This window comes from Ascaphus truei, chromosome 22, assembly GCF_040206685.1.
Source record: "Ascaphus truei isolate aAscTru1 chromosome 22, aAscTru1.hap1, whole genome shotgun sequence".
Taxonomy (NCBI): Eukaryota; Metazoa; Chordata; class Amphibia; order Anura; family Ascaphidae; genus Ascaphus; species Ascaphus truei.
In genome coordinates, this window is record NC_134504.1 from 3,828,284 (window position 1) to 3,835,644 (window position 7,361).

Here is a 7,361-nt window from a genome sequence, read left to right on the forward strand (position 1 = left end):
CAGTGCTCCTGGGAGGGCACAGCCTCCTTAACACGGCACTAGGGGCAGGTAAAGCCTCCGTTATGTGGGATTCCTGGAAGCCAAAACGTCTCCATTTGTTCAGCTGCTCTTCCTGGAATCTCGGGCGTAGCTGCAGGCCAAGTTACCAGTGACCATTAGACCTCAGAAAGCTTTAAGCCGACGGTCCGAAGCCGCAACAAGAGGTCCGTGCCATCAGGTTCTGAAAACGAGGCCGACATCGAGGTACAGAGAGGTACAGAGTGGCGTGTGTCCAAATGCATTCAGTTGGCTGATCGCATGCTCCGGCGTTAGTGCCAGCACAACTTAACATGATACCTAATGGTCTGCCGGTGCCAGGGTCCCTTGCCAAGTCAGGTCAGCGAAGTCTGCATTGTAGTCCTGTAAATCAGCACTCGTGGATTTCGATAGCTGCTTAGCGCAGCTGGCAGGTACGCTCTGCGGCGGGTAGGTTTACACGCTCTGGCACCAGCTATGAAGGGTTGTGTTTCCATCGCAGGCCGGTTACCCCCGAACGTTCCCCGTTACTACAATTCCACATCTGCTTTGTGGCAATAGAGAAGGGCTTAGAATGGTATGCAACATGTAACCCAGTGTTTTCCTACCTGGGGGGCCAGGGGACGTAATTGGGGGTGAAAGGGACATACAGACTGGGAGATGCACCCAATATGATGACCTGTACATAATACCGCGCTCCCGCCTATAGAAGTTGCTGCAGGTAAAAAGATAGGCCTTACCTATGGAAAAACAAAAAGAGCGATTCCTGCGCTCCTACCAATTAGGCCAAGATAAAATAATAATCTAGTGAAAAAGGGTAATTTTGTTAAACCCTTTGGCCAAAGCGTTTTTAAGCCTGCATGCCACGTCAAGGCATACCCGTAATGCAGGGGTGAAAGGGACATACAGACTGGGAGATGCGCCCAATACGATAACGCCTGCAAACATGGCTAAAAAATATGATGCATTCTAGCCACAGTATTGCAGCACCCCGTGGTATGCTAGTATACATGATGTGATTTTGCATGGTTCACTTACATAAAGCAAACAGTTCTCTGAAACTATTGAAAATCACCCATTGGCCCCTAGTCAATCTGCCGTGAACACCCAGTGCTGGAGAAGACTTCAGGTCTATTTAACTGGAATGGGACCAGCATGCTCTCCAGTACAGGGAAATGGCTTCACAGCACATTCAGAGCCATCGTAACATCCATTGTACGCACAAAGGATTCTGGGTGCAGGTAAGGAAACAAGCAGGAAGCATTCAAACACCCAAAGTTTGGCTTCAGCCTGCCGTACAATCCACCTCACACCTCACCTCTCCCGGGGATGAATTACACATTCGCCCTGTCGCCCGTAAGATCAAACACGCAGAGCCATTGATACACAAACACACATGATGAAAGGTGCCACTGTCAGCAGCAGGAAATGGCCCCATCGTAAGACACAACTCCTCTCTTCTCCAAGTAACAGGTCCTCATGCTGTAAATAACAGGGGGGCCCATGTGTGGGGGTGTTTATAGCAATGGGTATGTGACCACACCGACTGATCTCTTATCTCCCGGATCCATCAGCACCCCCCCACCCCACACTCAGCTCTGAGCAATGTCTTTACATGTTTCCTAGAGTGGCTGTTACATTGAATGCCCTTTAATGTGAACTTCGACCTTTCAACCCCGTTCCTGCCAAAGAGTGCTACAGCGCCCGGCCTTGAAGAGGTTAACAAGCCCAAGTTATGCCGATTTGAAAAATATTCGGAGTTTATTTCTGCCAAATCAGAAACTTCTTTGTAAACAGAGAATTAGTATGTGCAGGTGGGATGGAAACTCTGACGTGTGCGGCGGTTTCTCTGGGCACCTCTGTACATGTGCACTTTATTGTACGTGTCAGTGTGCGTGGCAACGTCTGCACACGTGTGTGTGTGTGTGTGTGTGTGTGTGTGTGTGTGTGTGTGTGTGTGTGTGTGTGTGTGTGTACCAGTGTGTCTGTGTCTTTGTACATTCCCAAATTGGTCATCAGCGCTAAATGGCAAAACTGTCAGTGAAGTGGTTAAACAAATCCCCCCCTTGAAAGTCCCACAACTTTGGAAGGACCCCCCCCCTTAAATCACCTCTATTCAGGTCATGTTAAAGCGTCTGCTGACACCAAGCTGAGCCTGTTGGCCACATACCCCCCTAAGGATACCTGCCCGTGTCGGGCGTCCCTGCCTTTGTTATGCCAATTAGTTTCGTGGCGGGACCACGGCCCAAACACACGTGGAACCTTTGGAATGGTTGTAGTTCATGCGTTAGCCGCGTACAGAAGGCAGCTTGGCACGATATTAAATATGACTCTGCCAGCTCACACGCACACGCACACGCACACGGCATGATCATTCAAACCGGGGAAGACAAGCTCCTGGGCAGAGAGAACAATTCACAAACCAGACAGGGGAAGGCAAACATTTGATAAATCTTTGTCATTATACTTAGAGATCAAAGGCTCGTTGAAACCACTGGAAGTCTAAGGGTTTAGCTTATACGGCAGCTGAAGACAATAGGAATTAGTTTATAATTACAGGGGGGATATGTGTGAGATAACATTGGGATATTTCAGTTACACAAGCAAAGCTCTTACCGCTGGGGGTTTATCTTGCCCAGTGAGCTTGCAATCTAAAGGAGAAGCTAGTTAAATGGACATTAACCTCGATGCAGTAGGAGAGGACAGCCACGCGTTGGGAACGGGCGGTTTTAGCGGAATGAGATTACTAGGAATCGGGCTGGAATAGTGACACAGAGACGGATAAAAGGCTTTATTTTTGTTCTACCACATTTTAGAGATTTGCAAAACCATCCAAAATGGAGTTGTGTGAACATCAGTGGGGGGTTTTTTGGTTCAAGCAATTCACCAATTCTCAAAGGGCTTATCGAGTCGTCAAATCAGCATCGCCAAATCAGCATCACCAAATCAGCATCACCATGCAGCATCGCCAAATCAGTATCGCCAAATCAGCATCGCCAAATCAGCATCGCCATGCAGCATCGCCAAATCAGTATCGCCAAATCAGCATCGCCAAATCAGCATCGCCAAATCAGCATCGCCATGCAGCATCGCCAAATCAGCATCGCCATGCAGCATCGCCAAATCAGTATCGCCATGCAGCATCGCCAAATCAGTATCGCCATGCAGCATCGCCAAATCAGCATCGCCATGCAGCATCGCCAAATCAGCATCGCCATGCAGCATCGCCAAATCAGCATCGCCATGCAGCATCGCCAAATCAGCATCGCCATGCATCGAGCGGATCTAGTCGTTTTAGAGAATTTCACAAATTAGTGTATTAACCAAAATGGCGCTGCACAAGGCCTTGATGCTTTGCGAAGTCGTCTGCAAACGCTGAACCAGCCACAGATTTTCCCCCCAACTCAAAAAAGGGCCAGTTTTGCGGTGTCCGCGCCCTCATGCGAACGTCGCAGACCTCTACCACATTTATTTATGGAAAATAATACACATTATGTATCTTTGCTCGGGGCTCTGCGCACTTGTTCCTAACGCAGACACCACTATACAGATGCAGCAGGTGTTATTACCCCGTTAACGCACACACAAAAAGATGTTCAATAACAAGTGTGTTATCTCCTTAACCGTTGTTATCAGCGCCATGCGCGCTGCGCTAACTGGCGCAGTAACATCTGCATATATATCACATATTGCCGTGTATATATACTGAATGCAAACACCAGTTATACTAGTCTTGCAGGGGATCTCAACTCCAGTCCCCCAAGACGCCCCCAACAGGTCAGGCTTTAAGGATATTCCATCTTCAGCACAAGGCGCTCAGTCAAAGACTGAGCCACCTGTACTGAAGCAGGGATATCCTGAAAACCTGACCTGTTGGGGGGGGGGTCTTGAGCCCCCCTGAGTTATAGGAGTGCGTAGGAATAGCGCAGTTTGTGTTGAGGGCAATGTACGAGCCTACACATTAAACAGACACGTCTAACTGAATCTTCCCTGTCTTGGCCGTATGCAAAGGGGTTAAGAAAAAGGAAAATAAATTCTGCACGTTCCTATCATTTCCAGGGCAGTCTATTAAAAACAACACCTTTTTCCAACAGTCGTTACCAGCGCGACTCCCGGCAGCTTTTAGCAACAGTCGTTACCAGCGCGACTCCCGGCAGCTTTTAGCAACAGTCGTTACCAGCGCGACTCCCGGCAGCTTTTAGCGACAGTCGTTACCAGCGCGACTCCCGGCAGCTTTTAGCGACAGTCGTTACCAGCGCGACTCCCGGCAGCTTTTAGCGACAGTCGTTACCAGCGCGACTCCCGGCAGCTTTTAGCGACAGTCGTTACCAGCGCGACTCCCGGCAGCTTTTAGCGACAGTCGTTACCAGCGCGACTCCCGGCAGCTTTTAGCGACAGTCGTTACCAGCGCGACTCCCGGCAGCTTTTAGCGACAGTCGTTACCAGCGCGACTCCCGGCAGCTTTTAGCGACAGTCGTTACCAGCGCGACTCCCGGCAGCTTTTAGCGACAGTCGTTACCAGCGCGTCTCCCGGCAGCTTTTAGCGACAGTCGTTACCAGCGCGACTCCCGGCAGCTTTTAGCGACAGTCGTTACCAGCGCGACTGCCGGCAGCTTTTAGCGACAGTCGTTACCAGCGCGACTCCCGGCAGCTTTTAGCGACAGTCGTTACCAGCGCGACTCCCGGCAGCTTTTAGCGACAGTCGTTACCAGCGCGACTCCCGGCAGCTTTTAGCGACAGTCGTTACCAGCGCGACTCCCGGCAGCTTTTAGCGACAGTCGTTACCAGCGCGACTCCCGGCAGCTTTTAGCGACAGTCGTTACCAGCGCGACTCCCGGCAGCTTTTAGCGACAGTCGTTACCAGCGCGACTCCCGGCAGCTTTTAGCGACAGTCGTTACCAGCGCGACTCCCGGCAGCTTTTAGCGACTGTATCATAATTTTTTTTTAGAAAGAGACACTTTCTCTCGCTTTGTAAAGCAAAACCCTGAATTCATTTTGCAGTGTTTATTGAAAAAAGAAAGAGGCGTATCCGTTATTAAAACCCATGCGCATCTAACCGTAAGCTCTTCGGCCCGGATGCCGTCTGCGGAACGCTGCCAGTTAACGGATCGGGCTGCGATAACGTGCATGGCGTTTATATGTTTGATAATGTATAATGTTTCTGATTATATATGTACAGCACCCCCAAAAACAGGTTCCTACACTTCTGGGCACCTAACCCTTGAAGTGCTCTGTTCACGCTGTACGTCAAGACCTTCAGCTCGGTCTTTTTTTAAACGGCTGCCCAGAATCAGCGCAAGCTACACTGAAGGGGGGACCCTCCCTTCCCCCACTATCACCCCACTATCACCCCACTTCCCTGCCGGGTTACGGCGGTCGGACCGGATCACGTGATTGCTCAGCGTAGCGGTCATGAGTAGAGTCCGTGTCGGAGGGTACGTGACAGGACCCTGCGTCATTAAATGTACACGTGTGTGGGTGTGTGTATGCACGCACACGCGCACGCACGCACGCGCACGCACGCACACGTAGAGAAAAAGACTTACTATCCCCAGTTCCGTGGACGAAAAAGCAAGCGTCCACGGAGCCAGGGACAGTGCCCGACGCCATCGCCCTGCGCGAGGGGAGGTCCTTGCTTGTGAATGGGCCACCCCTGCAGAGTTAATCCTTCCGGATCGCGGCAACGAAAACCTTTAAGGTTTGCTCCATCTGTATGTATGTATGTGTGTATGTGTGTATGTGTGTGTGTGTGTGTGTGTGTGTGTGTGTGTGTGTGTGTGTGTGTGTGTGTGTGTGTGTGTGTGTGTGTGTGTGTGTGTGTGTGTGTGTGTGTGTGTGTGTGTGTATGTATATGTATGTATGTATGTGTATGTATGTATGTATGTGTGTGTGTGTGTGTGTATGTGTGTGTGTATGTATGTATGTATGTGTGTGTGTGTGTGTGTGTGTGTGTGTGTGTGTGTGTGTGTATGTGTGTGTATGTATGTATGTGTGTGTGTGTGTGTGTGTATGTGTGTGTGTGTGTGTGTGTGTGTGTGTGTGTGTGTGTGTGTGTGTGTGTGTGTGTGTGTGTGTGTGTGTGTGTGTATGTGTGTGTGTGTGTGTGTGTGTATGTATGTATGTATGTGTATGTATGTATGTGTATGTATGTATGTGTATGTATGTATGTGTATGTATTTATGTGTATGTATGTGTGTGTGTATGTATGTATGTGTATGTATGTATGTGTATGTATGTGTATGTATGTGTATGTATGTATGTGTATGTATGTATGTGTGTGTATGTATGTATGTGTATGTATGTATGTGTATGTATTTATGTGTATGTATGTGTGTGTGTATGTATGTATGTGTATGTATGTATGTGTATGTATGTGTATGTATGTATGTGTATGTATGTATGTGTGTGTATGTATGTATGTGTATGTATGTAAACAGAAGAAAAAGAAGCCCAAAAAGATAGCACTCTGGTATACCATTGGCAATATCAAAAACACATTTTATTAATTAGATGTCACAAAACAGAATAAAAGATAGCACAGAAAAGTATATATATATATATATATATAAATAGATCAGCGAAGGGGTTAAAAATAATAACACCCCCTCCCCCCCCAGACACAGGGAACATTTCCCCGATTTAACCCTCCCCGTGCCGGCGATGTATTAAATTGCACGCGCAGCTGGGGCGTGTTACAATGTATTCTTTAATAGATCCGAAACAGATGTGGTGCCTCCACATCTGGCAGTGCCGACGGTCTCCGGACCAGATGCACAGCGCTATTTATATTGTGCTTTAAAAGGTTATTTACCTGCAATGCACAGAATGCCAAAGGAAGCCGCAGCCTCTAAGTACTAAGTATTCCTGCTGCTCCGCGCCGTTCGCTTTCAGTCATTCTTGGATGTTTCTGGATGCAGCGGCTAAGAGCGCAAAAGGAGGGATAAAAGTGATCTTTAGCATGGCATGGGGGCAGCCATCTTTGATGCTGCCAGTCGTTGAAAGTTTGAGGTGCGTTTTCTCAAACTGACAGAAGATTATGCCCGAATGTCAAAAAGAGATTCCAAGATTCATGCGTCACGGCTAAAAAAAATAATATCTGAATATATCAATATTAATGCAATCTTAAATATGAATATAAATGTGTTTCCTTCAGTCTGGCTACTCCAGGTGTAGAGGCAGTCTCTCTCCCCCCCCCCCCCTCCACCACTACCAGCCCCCCCCCCCCAGACGTCACCGCACCGATCCAATTTCCAAATAAAATACAAGTCTTCAAGGGCATTTGAAAGACATTTGTGTTATATATATATATTATACACATACACACATTAACAGTACTGTGTTATAC